The sequence below is a fragment of the Triticum urartu genome, chromosome 2A (genome assembly GCF_056163025.1).
Source record: "Triticum urartu cultivar PI428250 chromosome 2A, HENAU_Tu73, whole genome shotgun sequence".
Lineage (NCBI taxonomy): Eukaryota > Viridiplantae > Streptophyta > Magnoliopsida > Poales > Poaceae > Triticum > Triticum urartu.
The window spans coordinates 434,717,854-434,733,539 of record NC_141874.1 but is presented as its reverse complement, the minus strand read 5'-3'; positions in this window follow the sequence as shown (position 1 = coordinate 434,733,539).

Below are 15,686 nucleotides of genomic sequence, written 5' to 3'. Positions count from 1 at the left end.
CGCGCAGTAACTCCGCGGGAATCCCAACCATCCACCGGGGCCGCAGCGGATCCGCTTGGGCGCCGAGGCGCGGTAGTGGCGGGCCTCGCCTGTGGGCCTGTCCCGTCGCACGCATGGGCTGACAGGACGGCCTAGCCACGTGCCCTCGCGTGACAGGCCAAGAACGGGCGGCGGCCTGGAGGCTTAGCTAGCACATCACTTAAAATCCCGCCGCGATGTACGAAATACCGAGCAAGTCGAAATTGAGTGGAGTCCGAGTTGAGCAAGTCCGACTCCTTCTAGACGACCCGACAGAAGTCAATCAAGACCATGTGTTGAGCACCCGGAAAGCGAAACTGCTGAGGCTTCTCGGCCGATCGTCCGTGGCGCCTCACCAGCTTCGGGGACTACTGTCGGAGTAATGGGCCACGGGTAGGCCAACCCGAGTCCCATAACCTTTCAAGACATCGGGGCAGGCTGCACCCCTCAAGACCCCGGGGCGAAGAGCCGCCTCCTGAGGAGTCAACGGCAGGGCGGCCGACTGCCCGCTCATGGCCGAGTCCCAGGGACGACTTCCAGAGAAGCCGGCTTTGGGGAGTCGGCCGACGACTCCAACAAACCGTGACCTCATCGGAGGGGACGGGGCAGGGGCGTGGCTACAGTGAAGCCCACTCCCCGCCCCTTACCAAGGGCAGGCATGGCCACAGCACGCCGTACCCGGGAAGATCTCCGGGCGGCGTGGCACTGTTGCCCGGCCGGCCCTGACATCAGCACCACAGTACCAAGTCCTGCGCCCATGACGGCTTGTCTGTACGGCCTGGGGGCAGCGGGGCCCACCAGTCAGCGAGACCTCGGGAGACGGCGGGAGGACCGCTAGTTGGACCCGTCGGGAGTCGGCCCGGGGGAGTCGGCCGAGCCCTCCCCTGGGGCCCACGCGCCATTAATCAAGATGAGATGGGGAGTGGCCACAGTGATCGCCCACTAGGCGGCGGGGCTGTTGCCACGACCCCATGACCAAGCCTGCGTCATCAGAAGCACGGCTATAGTAATCAGCGGCCGGCAAGACCCGCCCGCGGCGGACGCGGCCTGTCGGCTCCATACCAGACCAGTCGGCGGGGCCCACCAGTCGACGGGCCCCAGCAGTCGGTGGAGAAGTTGGAGGTCGGAGGCACTGATGGCGGGCCCCGCGCCCAGTCGAGTTACCATTGTACCCCTGGGGGGTAGGCCTATATAAACCCCCAGGGCACCCATGCAAGGGGTTGGATCCCGGTAGTTCTAGACCATACCAGATAGAAGGAGAGAGCTAGCCTTGCCCTCTTCTACCACCAGAAACAGCTCAAGGAGCAACCATGTAAACACTTGGCCATAGTGATCATGCGGAGACCCCGCAGAGCAGCAGTAGGGGTATTATCTCCCCGGAGAGCCCCGAAGCTGGGTAAGATTCACCGGCGTGCATGTCTTCGCCTCATCCCGTTTCTAGGCACCGGCGACGTTCTACTCGCCCCCACCATGATAAGCCATCCGTTGGCATATGTCGCACCAAACCCCCGACAAGCAGATCGAGAGTTACGCCCCTGACCACCAGGTCAGGTTTGGAAGCTTAAACTACACGGCCGATATCCGCAGAGACTTGATCTTCGACGGATTCAAGCCCCCGCTTAGTGCGCCACACGGTCATGATGAGCATGATTTAGCTCTGCCATCGGACAGTGTCCAGGAGATCGCGCCGGCAATCGCTCTGACCCTCAATTCGGAGCCAGTTGCGCCATCCATGGACGGGTGGATAGACCCCGCCACGGAGGCCGTATCCTTAGCGGCGATCAAGCCGAATATCGACCTTACCCTTCACGAGAGCCGTGATGCCAAGCTGCCGGATCCTTCGCTGGCCATGGACTCCGATCACCCTGCGCCCGTGCCTATCGAATCCGACTGGGTGCCGATCATGGAGTTTACCTCCACGGATATCTTTCAGCACTTGCCCTTCGGCGACATACTGAACTCATTAAGGTCTCTCTCCTTGTCAGGAGAGTCCCTGCCGAACTATGTCCGGCAGGATTGGGATGCGGATGATGAAGAAATTCGCCGCCCACCCACCACCCACTTAGTAGCCACTGTCGATGATTTAACTGACATGCTCGACTTCGACTCCGAAGACATCGACGACATGTACGACGATGCAGGAGGCGAACAAGAACCACTGCCCACAGGGCACTGGACAGCCACCTCATCATATGACATATATATGGTGGACACACCCAAAGAAGGCAATGGCGATGGGACAGTGGAGGATGACCCCTCCAAGAAGCAACCCAAGCGCCGATGTCAGCGGCGCCGCTCTAAGTCTCGCCAAAGCAAAAGCGGTGACACCGGCACAGGAGATAATAGCACTCCAGACAGTGCCGAAGACGACAACAATCCCCTCCAGCAAGATTTAGGGCAGGAGGATGGAGAAGCCAGCCCTCCTGAGAGAGCGGCAGATGGAGAGGCGGAGGATGATAATTACATGCCTCCCTCCGAAGACGAGGCAAGCCTCGACGATGACGAATTCGTCGTGCCTGAGGATCCCGTCGAACAAGAGCGCTTCAAGCGCCGGCTTATAGCCACGACAAATAGCCTTAAGAAAAAGCAACAACAGCTTCAAGCTGATCAAGATTTGCTAGCTGACAGATGGACTGAAGTCCTTGCGGCCGAGGAATATAAACTCGAACGCCCCTCCAAGAGTTACCCAAAGCGCAGGTTGCTACCCCGACTGGAGGAGGAAGCACCAAAACCTACATCTCTAGCGTATGACGCGGCTGATCGGCCACCTCGTGGCCGCGACAGAGAGGCATTTTAGCCAAAAGCTCAGCCCGCACCCCGACACCACTCAAATAAAAATGTCAAGACATGGGGAAATACGCCGAACCTACGAGACGTATTGGAGGACAAAGCAAAACACGCAAGATCGATCTACGGATCGCGAGGGCGTGCCACTATGCGAGACGATAACCGTCACGCCGGATACAGTAAAAGTAAGTCCGGCTGGGCCGAACACAGCGGACAAGACTCATTTAAGCTGCGTCGTGATATAGCCCAGTACAGAGGCGCCGCACACCCCCTATGCTTCACAGACGAAGTAATGGATCATCAAATCCCAGAGGGTTTCAAACCCGTAAATATAGAAGCATACGACGGCACCCCCTATGCGCCACTATGCGGTATGGATCGAGGACTTCCTCCTGCACATCCACATGGCCCGCGGTGATGATCTACACGCCATCAAATACCTCCCACTCAAGCTCAAAGGACCAGCTCGGCATTGGCTCAACAGCCTGCCAGCAGAATCCATTGGCTGTTGGGAAGATCTGGAAGCCGCATTCCTTGACAACTTCCAGGGCACTTATGTGCGACCACCAGATGCCGATGACTTGAGCCACATAATTCAGCAGCCAGAGGAATCGGCCAGGCAATTCTGGACACGGTTCCTAACAAAGAAAAATCAAATCGTCGACTGTCCGGATGCAGAGGCCCTAGCAGCTTTTAAGCACAACATCCACGACGAGTGGCTCGCCCGAAACCTTGGCCAGGAAAAGCCGAAATCTATGGCAGCCCTCATGACACTCATGACCCGCTTTTGCGCGGGAGAAGACAGCTGGCTGGCTCGCAGCAATAACATATCAAAGAACCATGGTACTTCGGATACCAAGGATGGCAATGGCAGGTCACGTTGCAACAAACATAAGCGCCGCATTAACAGCGACAATACTGAGGATACGGCAGTCAATGCCGGATTCAGAGGCTCTAAACCCGGTCAACGAAAAATCCGTTCAAAAGAAGCACTCCGGGCCCACTGAGTTTGGACCGTATACTCGATCGCTCATGTCAAATACACGGCACCCCCGACAAGCCAGCCAACCACACCAACAGGGATTGTTGAGTGTTCGAGCAGGCCGGCAAGTTAAATGTCGAAAACAAAGATAAGGGGTCACATAGCGATGACGAGGAGGAGCCCCGGCAGCCGAACACCGGAGGACAGAAGAGGTTCCCCCCACAAGTGCAGATGATGAACATGATATACGCAATCCACATCCCCAAGAGGGAGCGAAAGCGTGCGCTAAGGGACGTATATGCGTTGGAGTCAGTCGCCCCAAAGTTCAACCCATGGTCCTCCTGTCCGATCACCTTTGATCGCAGGTACCACCCCACTAGTATCCATCATGGCGGATTCACCGCACTGGTCTTAGACCCAATCATCGACGGATTTCACCTCACTCGAGTCCTTATGGACGGTGGCAGCAGCCTGAACCTGCTTTATCAGGACACAGTGCGCAAAATGGGCATAGACCCCTCAAGGATCAAACCCACAAAAACAACCTTTAAAGGTGTCATACCAGGTGTAGAGGCCCATTGCACGGGCTCAGCCATGCTGGAAGTGGTCTTCGGATCCCCGGATAACTTCCGAAGCGAGGAGTTAATCTTCGATATAGTCCCGTTCCGAAGTGGCTATCATGCACTGCTCGGGCGAACCGCATTTGCGAGATTCAATGTGGTACCGCATTATGCGTACCTCAAGCTCAAGATGCCAGGACCTCGGGGGGTCATCACAGTCAATGGAAACACAGAGCGCTCTCTCCGCACGGAGGAGCACACTGCGGCCCTCGCAGCAGAAGCACAAAGCAGCCTCTTAAGGCAATCCACCAGTTCGGCGATTAAAGACCTGGACTCCTTCAAGCGCGCCCGGAGTAATCAGCAGTAAGACCGCCTGGCACGTTCCGAGCTCGCATAGCAATGCGGCCCCCACCCCAGTCCCAGCCAAACGGCAAAATCCGTGCCCCGCGTACATAATTACGCATTGAAAATACCATGGGCACAGGTGGGGAGGGGGGCACGACTACGGCATGCCCCAAGACGCGGCTCAACCGCACTAGGGGCTTCCCGCCTTATTATTTTTTTCTCTCTTTCAGGACTTTAATCTTTGGAAACCCCGTCCGGCAGTACGGTTGTCGGACACGTGATGCAACAACCAAGGAGGCAGAAAGCTACGTCGCACCATGGAACTCCCAGGTGGTATCTGACAACGAGTGAAATACCTACTTTACATACCATTCCTCAGCTTGCCCTTGGAGGGGACATGTCAAATAGACCTACTTTTTGCTTATCGCACTACTTGTATCATTCTACTTTAACGCACCTTTTTGAATAAACAATGCATAACGCTAGACTATTATCGCATTCTCTATTCTTCTTTATATATATATATATGTTCATTCATGACATTCAACACCCGTACACTCTGGTACGGCCAATACGCCAGGGGCTTAAGCATACCCCATAATACGACGTGAGAAGTCCGAACACTTTCGACAGTGCGGCACCCCGAACTTATACCATTATATGCATCAGCTCCGAATCATGTCTTGGGTCAATAGTTGGGTTTGCCCGGCTCCCATGTTTTGGTACCTTACGTTCCGCTATATTGGCTAAGGTAGCACTGGGAGAACTACTGCGATTGTGCCCCGGTTAAGCTGGGCTAAGCACCTCAGTAGAGAACGCTAAAACTGACTGTCATGATAAGGCGAAAGACTGGTCACTATTCGAGAGGTTTTGAGTCCCTAAAGACTTATGCCGCTTAGAGCGAGGAGTCGGCTTTGTCCGGCTTAAGGCGTGTACAATGCCCCGAATTCGGCCTTCCGAATACTAGGGGCTTCACCAAAATTTAAAATTGTAGAATTCTATGGCTAAGTGAGAGTGATAAAGCATTATAGTCCGTTTGCCTTGTTCGTTGTGCTGAGCACCTCCCTCGAAGGACCCAACAATGGGAAAAAGAGTGCTCAGGTTTATCCCGAACACCCCAGCACTCGTGGCATGGGGGCAGAAGCCGACGACTGGCCATGTCTCAGATTTGATAAACAGCCGCACAGAAGGTAATATTTTAAATTCAAACAAGCGTTGCATAGCGCATATGAACAAGTTTTCATAATACAGGATCACACGAGCAGGTTCATTCAAAAATTACATCTTTTGTACACTCGTCCGCCACAAGACGGGCACCCTTCAGGACACCCTCATAATACATCTCGGGGTGGCGATGCTCCTTGCCCTCCGGCGGCCCCTCCTTCACCAGCTTCTCAGCGTCCATCTTGGCCCAGTGCACCTTCGCACGGGCAAAGGCCCGGCGTGCACCCTCGATGCAGATGGACCGCTTTATGGACTCCAGCCATGGGCAGGCATTCATATGCCGCCTCACCAGGCCAAAGTAGCTATTGGGAAGGGAGTCGTCAGGCCACATCCGGACTATAAGGCCCCTCATGGCTTGTTCGGCCGCCTTGTGCAGCTCGACCAGTTGCTTCAGCTGGTCACTCATAGGCATCGGGTGTTCGGTCCCAGTATACTGAGAACAGAACAGCTTCTCCGTCGAGCTTCCGTCCTCGGCCTGGTAAAACTTCACAACATCCAACACGCTGCGGGGCAAATCTGCGAATGCTCCTGGAGAGCTCCGGACTCGGGTAAGTAACAAGTAATTTACATTCACATGCTTGCTTTGCATATTGAATGCCTTACCCGCCGCAATCTTCCTCATCGCCTCAATCTCCTGGAGGGCCTTTTGGGCTTCAGCCATGGCATTCTTTGCGCTCTCGAGGGCCGCGGCAAGCTCAGACTCTCACGTCTTTGAGTCAAGCTCCAAAGCCTCGTGCTTCGTCACGAGAGCCTGGAGCTCTTGCTGCACCTCGCCCACCCGTGCCTCTTGCTTTTCCCGCTCGGTGCGCTCCTTGGCCGCTTTGTCTTCGGCCTCAGACAACGCTTGCTTTAGGGTCGCCACTTCGGTCGTGGCCCCTGGTACATTCATGATGATCCTATCATTTCGCAACCACATTTTCTTTTATATATACAGACAAGGTATTACTTACCTTTGTTCTCCTCGAGCTGCCTCTTGGCAAGGCCGAGCTCTTTCTCAGACCCCTCGAGGTCCTGCTTCAGTGCGGCGACCTCCGCAGTCAGTGCGGCAGAGGTCAGCAGCGAAGCCTGCATACGCATACAAACATACTTATATTAGTCTCCTGCATATATTATTTGATCCTCTATTCGACTTTTCTTTGTGAACGCCAAATAGAGCATCAGGGGCTAATGTCTATGCGGTAATATTTTTCCTATATTTTAAATACTTACCTCAAAGCCTGTTAGAAGGCTGGCACAGGCTTCAGTCAGTCCGCTCTTGGCAGACTGAACCTTCTTGATCACCGCACTCATAATAGTGCGGTGCTCTTCGTCGATGGAAGCGCCGTGAAGCGCTCCCAGCAGGGTGTCCGGTGCCTCTGGATGGACAGAGGCCACCGGCACGGGCGTCTTGCCCCTTTTGGAAGGGGACCGCCTGCCCGAGTCCGGAACCACTGGAGGTTCCGGCACGGTGTTCGGTTGAGAGCCGAACTTGGAGCCCCCGGGAGCCTTGCTCCCTTTGCTCTTGGAGTCCGGAAGGTCGCCTAGAGGCGCCTCCGGGACTGTCTCCCCCCGGCTCGGTGCCCCTTGAGACAATACCTCGGCATTGTCTGTAGGGCAAGGGGAGGAGGCGGTCGGAAGTGGATCGCTATCCATATCCGACGAGTCCAAGGAACCGTCCGATAAGGATACGTCGATACGGGCTTGGGCGGTCTGCATAATCATATTCGGCGTTAGGAGAAGCAGTGCGACAAAGGTATGCTATGAGTTACTCTAGTATCCGATTACTTACGACTTCGCCAGGGGCTTGGCCCTGAGAAGCCACTCGTCTTCGCCTTCGGCAACGGTGGTGGAGCAGTCCGGAAGGAGAGTCCTTCCTTTCTTGGACCCTTCGGCCTCCCCGGCTGGGGCGGCCTTCCTTTTCTTGTCTCCCCCTTCCAGAGGGGGAGCATCTTCATCTTCCTCCTCCTCATTTTCGTGGGAGGAGTGCGTCTCAGAGTTATCGAACGATGAGTCCGATACCACCTGGCGCCGGGAACTCTTTCGGGTTCCCTTGGACTTCTTCTTGGTCTTATCCGACACCTTATAAGGAATAGGAGTCCGCATCTCCGTGAGGAGAGCGTCCGCAGTGTCTTCGGGCAGAGGGGCCGGACAGTCAATCTTCTCCGATGCCTCCACCCAGTCATGTTAAAGGCATGGGAGCTCAGACCCCGCACATGGTTAAGCTATGGGAAATAAATATCCTACCAGATGTACAGAACTTACCGGATTCGCAGGGCGCTTCGCGCTTAGCCCGCGGTCCTCGGTAAGAGAGGGAGGGACCTCGGCGCCCTTGAACAGCACCCTCTAGACGTCCTTATGCATCGTGTCGAAGAGCTCGTGTAGAGTCTGGTGCTGGGCCGGATCGAACTCCCATAAGTTGAAATCCCGTTGTTGACACGGGAGGATCCGGCGGAAGAGCATAACCTGGACTATGTTGACAAGCTTAAGTTTCTTGCTTATCATGTTCCGGATACACTTCTGGAGTCCGTCCAGCTCCACCGATGAACCCCAGGACATGCCCTTCTCCTTCCAGGAAGTGAGTCACATGGGGATTCCGGATCGAAACTCGGGGGCCGCCACCCAGTTGGTGTCGCGCGACTCGGTGATGTAAAACCACCCTGATTGCCACCCCTTTACGGTCTCCATGAAGGATCCCTCGAGCATTGCAATGTTGGGCATTTTGCCCACCATGGCTCCGCCGCATTCCGCTTGTTGGCCGCCTACAACCTTCGGCTTGATATTGAAGGTCTTCAGCCATAGGCCGAAGTGGGGCCGGATGCGGAGGAAAGCCTCGCACACGACGATGAACGCCGAGATGTTGAGGATGAAATTCGGGGCCAGATCATGAAAGTCTAGCCCGTAGTAGAACATGAGGCCACAGATGAATGGATGGAGGGGAAACCCTAGTCTGCGGATGAAGTGGGGGAGAAAAACCACCCTTTCGTGAGGTTCCGGGGTAGGGACGACCTGCACCGTGGCTGGCAGCCGGTGCGCGATATCCGCGGCTAAGTATCCGGCTCCATGTAACTTTTTGATGTGCCCTCCGTGACGGAGGAGGCCATCCACTTGCCTCCCGCTCCGGACATGTTTGGAGAGAGTTGAGGAGGAGGATGCAGATTTGGGCCCTGGAGCTCGAGTGCGCGAGAATGGATGAGCAAGGAGGAAGAAGGCATGGGTAGAAAAAGGTGAGATCTTATCCCTTTATAAGGGCGGACTAAACTATGCGCCCCCCACTAGCCTGGTAAAACTCGCTTATCCCCGAAGCGCCGTAATTGATGGCGCGGTTGGGTTACCCACGTCCATATTTGATGAGAATCTCATAATAAGGGGAACACGATCTCTGCTTTGAAAAGACGTGTCAAGAAACCACCTCGCGTTATGTGCGGGGCTGGTTAAAGAAAAACGGTTCAAAAAATTACCGGGCCGTGGCGTGATGCCATGCTGCCAAAACGTGTCAGCAGATTAGATTTGTGGAAATGTTATTCTATTTGTGGTGGTATGTGGAACTTATTTTGCAGGGTCGGACACTATCCTTGTATTCAAACTCTTCTGTGGTGTATTCGGAGCAGGAACCCGCCTTGCAATCCCGAAGACAACACTGCGCGTCGGACTCATCGTCATTGAAGCCTGGTTCAGGGGCTACTGAGGGAGTCCTAGATTAGGGGGTCTCCGGACAGCCGGACTATATCCTTTGGCTGGACTGTTGGACTATGAAGATACGAGATTGAAGACTTCGTCCCGTGTCCGGATGGGACTCTACTTGGCGTGGAAGGCAAGCTAGGCAATACGGATATGTATATCTCCTCCTTTGTAACCGGCCTTGTGTAACCCTAGGCCCCCCCGGTGTCTATATAAACCGGAGGGTTTTAGTCCGTAGGACAACAGACAATCATACCATAGGCTAGCTTCTAGGGTTTAGCCTCTCCGATCTCGTGGTAGATCAACTCTTGTACTACTCATATTATCAAGAATAAATCAAGTAGGACGTAGGGTTTTACCTCCATCAAGAGGGCCCGAACCTCGGTAAAACATCGTGTCCCTAGCCTCTTGTTACCATCCGCCTTAGACGCACAGTTCGTGACCCCCTACCCGAGATCCGCCGGTTTTGACACTGACAACTATCTTTATTCATAAACACATAGGAAATATCATCATACATGATTGCCTCTAGGGCATATCTCGAACAACGTCCGCTCTGGGCCGGCGTCAATGTGGAGCGACCACTGTAAAGCGGCATGAGTGTGGGAAGCTGGCTACGGGCAGGAATGCATGCAGGCGAGGGAGGGTTTTTGGGTGGTCCAGGTCTATTAAACGCGGCGTGGCAACGGTCCGGACGCCTGCAAATAGGGATGTAAACTGTTAGGTTCAGATCGGATAATGTTGTTACCATATCTTTATCATATATTTTTCTCGAATTCAGTGCGGAGCAGAGGATGACCGGATGTGGGTTCGAATGCGGTTTATATCAGAGTACGGATTCAAAGCGGGCTCAAATCAGAAACGAACAAAACATATCAGATCATACGTGCAAAGAAACATGATTTTATTTCTTTTGTGCAAACAATATGAAAACTGTTGCTCGATCGGCGCCGGCAGCTCGCGACAATGATGTTGGAAGTAGATGAGGAAGAACCTGACAATGTGACGAAGACCGGCACAAAAGGTGGCGTTCCCATGCCTAGGAAGGCGGCACGACACATGCCACACAAAAGTCGATGCATGTAGACGGTGAAGTGGAACGCGTGTCGCGGTGCTATGGTCCGAAGGGGCGACGCAGCGGCAGTGCACGGGTTGGAGCAGCGGTGGGGAAAACCTCAGGGCGGCGGCAGGGACCGCATGCCATGCTCGCTCCGGTCCGATGGGGTGATGCAGCGGCAACACGAGGGTCGATGCAGCCACAGGGACATCCTGGAGCTGACGACCTCGGGGCGGCGGTGGACTGCGGGCCGCGACATTACGGCCCGAAGAGGCGACGCAGCAGCAACACGCGGGTCGGTGCAGCCGCTGGGAGAACCACATGGCATTGATAGGGACCGCGTGCCACACTCGCTACAGCCCGATGGGGCGACGCAGCACAGCGCGTGGGTTGATGCAGCCACGAGGACGACCTAGAGCGGACAGCCTCGGGACGGCGGTGGACCGCGGGCCGCGACACTACGGTCCGAAGGGGCGACGTAGCGGCCGCGCACGGGTCGATGCAGCCGCGGGAAGAACCATGAATGGCGACGCTGCTGTACGAAGGGACGACGCAACTATAGCTCGTTGCTCGATCGACGGCGAGACACACATGCTCTACAATGATCTTCCTTAGATCCCTGCACAAGCGCATGCAAACAACTCGGTTGTGTGGCGACTGTCGGTGTCAAAACCGGCGGATCTCGGGTAGGGGGTCCCGAACTGTGCGTCTGAGGTTGATGGTAACATGAGACAAGGGACAAGAAGTTTTGCCCAGGTTCGGGCCCTCTTGATGGAGGTAATACCCTACGTCCTACTTGATTAATATTGATGAGTATGGGTATTACAAGAGTTGATCTACCATGAGATCGTAATGGCTACAACCCTAGAAGTCTAGCCGATCTAATTATGATTGCCTCTACGGACTAAACCCTCTGGTTTATATAGACACCAGAGGGGACTAGGGTTGTACAAAGTCAGTTACAGACAAAGGAATCTTCATATCCGAACGCCAAGCTTGCCATCCACGCCAAGGAGAGTCCCATCCGGACACGGGTGAGAGAATCTTTAATCTTGTATCTTCATGGCCCAACAGTCCGACCCATGTCCAACAGGCCGGACACCCGAGGACCCCTTAGTCCAGGACTCCCTCAGTAGCCCCTTAACCAGGCTTCAATGACGAGGTGTCCGACACGCAGATTGTCTTCGGCATTGCAAGGCGGGTTCCTCCTCCGAATATTTCAAAACAGCTTTCGAACACAAAGAGCGTGTCTGGCTCTGCAAAACAAGCACCACACACAACCGTAGAGAGTATAATATTTCACGAGTCCAATCCGCTGACTACTTTTTGTAGCGTGACACCACATCACCACCCGGTCATTATTTCAAACCGTTTTCGGCCTGCCGCTTCATATTTCGAGATGCGGTTTTATTGGCACGTCTTGTCAAAGCAGAGATCGTGTCCCCTTATTACGGGATTCTCATCAATACGGGCGTGGGTAATTCAACCATGCCGTCTGCACGACCCTTGGGAAACAGGCGAGTTTTAAGGCTAGTGGGGAGGCGCTTGATATTTGCTACCTTTATAAAGGGATAAGGACTCATCCCCTTTCACCCATGCCTTCTCTCTCTCTGCTCATCAGTTCTCGAGCTCTAGCGCCCAAGCTCCCATCCTTTCCGACTCCAAACAGCACTCCAGTCATGTCCGGATCTGGAGCACAAGGCAAGTGGATGGTGTCCTCTGTCAAGGAGAAGGACATCACCAGACTCCGGGAGGCCGGGTATCTAGCCAAAGAAATTGCCCGCCGGCTTCCGGCCAAGGGACAGATTGTGCCCACCCCAGAGCCCCATGAGAGGGTCATGTTCATCCCCCACTTCATCCGTGGGCTGGGATTTCCTCTCCACCCCTTCGTCCGCGGTCTCATGTTCTACCACGGGCTAGATTTCCATGATCTGGCCCCCAATTCCTTCCTCAACATCTTGGCATTCATTGACTGTGGCTGAAGGTCTTCAACGTGAAGCCGAAGGTGGTGGATGGCCAACATGCAGAGTGCGGAGGCGCCATGGTGAGCAAGCTGCCCAATGTCACATGGCCCAAAGGTAACTTTGTGGAAACCGTCAAGGGGTGGCAACAGTAGTGGTTCTATGTCACAGAGCCCCGCGATACCACCTGGGCCGTAGCTCCCGAATTCCAGTTCGGTGCCCTGATGCGTCTCACCTCCTGGCTAGAGAAGGGCCTGGACTGGTCTTCGTCGGACGAGCTGACAGCACTCCAAACACGCATCAAGCTCATGGTGGACAAGGACGTCAAGCTTGTTAATGTGATTCAGTTGATGCTCGCTCGCGGGATCCTGCCGTGCCAAAGCCGGACTTGCCACTTGTGGGAGTTCGATCCGGCCAAGCACTGGACCTTGCAACAGTTCTTCGGCACTACACACGAAGACATCTGGAAGGTGCTCTTCAAGGCCAACAAGACATGGCCGGCGACGACCGAGGACCGCGGGCACGACCTGGCCCATCCCGCTAGTGCAGTAAGTGTTTCGTATTTCAAGGTGTACCCTTTACTTGTATACTCAAGGAAGATGTCTAAACTTCCCTGTTTTGTTTTTCAGGGCTAGACAAAGAAGGCGGAGCGGATTCAGTGTCCGGCTCCGCTGCCCGAAGAACCAGCAATCCCGCTTCTGACGAAGATGCTGGTTCCGGTGCCCTATCAGACGCCGGAAAAGAAGGCCAAGGGGGCCAGGGGTGGTCTCCGCCGTAAGGGCACTTCGGACGTGACGTCCAAAGACATCAACACCCACTCCCCTCCCGCCATCGATGACGAGGAAGGGGAGGAAAGCGATTCTCCCTCTAAAGGGGGAGGGAAGAAAAGGGCGGCCTCCATGCATCTGGAGGCAGATGCGTCCAAGAAGGGGAAGGCCTCCGCCACGGACAACCCCGCGTGGCATATCGACAGCAGCTCCGAGTGGCGCCCCAGGGATAAGCCCCTGGCCGAATCGTAAGTACTCAAAGACGCACTCAAATATCACCTCCTTTACTTTATAGCTTTAACATGTTGAATCATGCACTTGCAGTCCGGCTCGTTCCGAACTCGAGTGATCCTCATCTTTGGGGAATTCGCTGGACCCGAAGGTGATAGACAGCGGGTCCCTTCTGGTGGCCTCCTCTCCCAAGGCCATGGATGACACCGAGGTACTATCCCGAAGGACCCTAGGCCAGGGAGAGACGCAAGAGGCTGTTAGGGCTGCGCCAGAGGGTGAAATCTCGGCCACTGGACACATGGGAGAGCGAATCCCCATGGAGACCGGTGATGGGGGCCATATCCAATTCGGCCCCCAGCCGAATATGGCCCCGGAGACCTATACGGCTCCGGAATCCGGCAAGAAGCCTCGTTCGAAAGGAGGTGTGCCTAGTCCGCCTGCGACCTCTGTCCAACCAAAGGCACTGAATACTCTACTGGAAGCACTGTGAAGTGCTTCCATTGTCGAGGAACACCGTACCCTCATGCGTGCGGTGATTGAGAAGATTCAGTCCGCGAAGAGCGGACTGACCGAAGCATGCGCAAGCCTTCTAACAGGCTTTGAGGTACGCACTGCATTTATGTGAAAAGAAAGTTACAGTATAGACAGTAGCCTGTGAGACTGCTACCTCTTGAGCACTGCGTTAGTTTTCCTCGAAGAGGAAGGGATGATGCAGCAAAGTAGCGTAAGTATTTCCCTCAGTTTTTGAGAACCAAGGTATCAATCTAGTAGGAGGCTACGCGCTAGTCCCTCATACCTGCACAAAACAAATAAATCCTTGCAACCAACGCAAATAGGGGTTGTCAATCCCTATAAGGCCACTTACGAGAGTGAGATCTGATAGATATGATAAAGATAATATTTTTGGTATTTTTGTGATAAAGATGCAAAGTGAAATAAAGGCAAAGTAAATAGCAAAGGAAATAACTTAAGTAATAGAAGATCAATATGATAAAGATAGACCCGGGGGCCATAGGTTTCACTAGTGGCTTCTCTCGGGAGCATAAGTATTCTACGGTGGGTGAACAAATTACCATTGAGCAATTGACAGAATTGAGCATAGTTATGAGAATATCTAGGTATGATCATGTATATAGGCATCACATCCGAGACAAGTAGACCGACTCCTGCCTGCATCTACTACTATTACTCCACTCATCGACCGCTATCCAACATGCATCTAGAGTATTAAGTTAAGAACAGAGTAACGCCTTAAGCAAGATGACATGATGTAGAGGGATAGACTCATGCAATATGAAGAAAACCCCATCTTGTTATCCTCGATGGCAACAATACAATACGTGCCTTGCTGCCCTTACTGTCACCGGGAAAGGACACCGCAAGATTGAACCCAAAGCTAAGCACTTCTCCCATTGCAAGAAAGATCAATCTAGTAGGCCAAACCAAACTGATAATTCGAAGAGACTTGCAAAGATAACCAATCATACAGAAAAGAATTCAAAGAAGATTCAAATATTATTCATAGATAGACTTGATCATAAACCCACAATTCATCGGTCTCAACAAACACACCGCAAAAAGAAGATTACATCGAATAGTTCTCCACAAGAGAGGGGGAGAACATTGTATTGAGATCCAAAAAGAGAGAAGAAGCCATCTAGCTACTAACCATGGACCCGTAGGTCTGAGGTAAACTACTCACACTTCATCGGAGGGGCTATGGTGTTGATGTAGAAGCCCTCCGTGATTGATGCCCCCTCCGGCGGAGCTCCGGAACAGGCCCCAAGATGGGATCTCGTGGATACAGAAAGTTACGGCGGTGGAATTAGGGTTTTGGCTCCGTATCTGATCGTTTGGGGGTACGTGGATATATATAGGAGGAAGGAGTACGTCGGTGGAGCAACAGGGGCCCCACAAGGGTGGAGGGCGTGCCTGGGGTAGGCAGGCACGCCCCCTACCTCGTGGCCTCCTCTCTTGTGCCTTGACGTAGGGTCCAAGTCTCCTGGGTCTTATTCGTTGAGTAAATCACGTTCCCGAAGGTTTCATTCCATTTGGACTCCGTTTGATATTCCTTTTCTTCGAAACCCTTAAACAGGC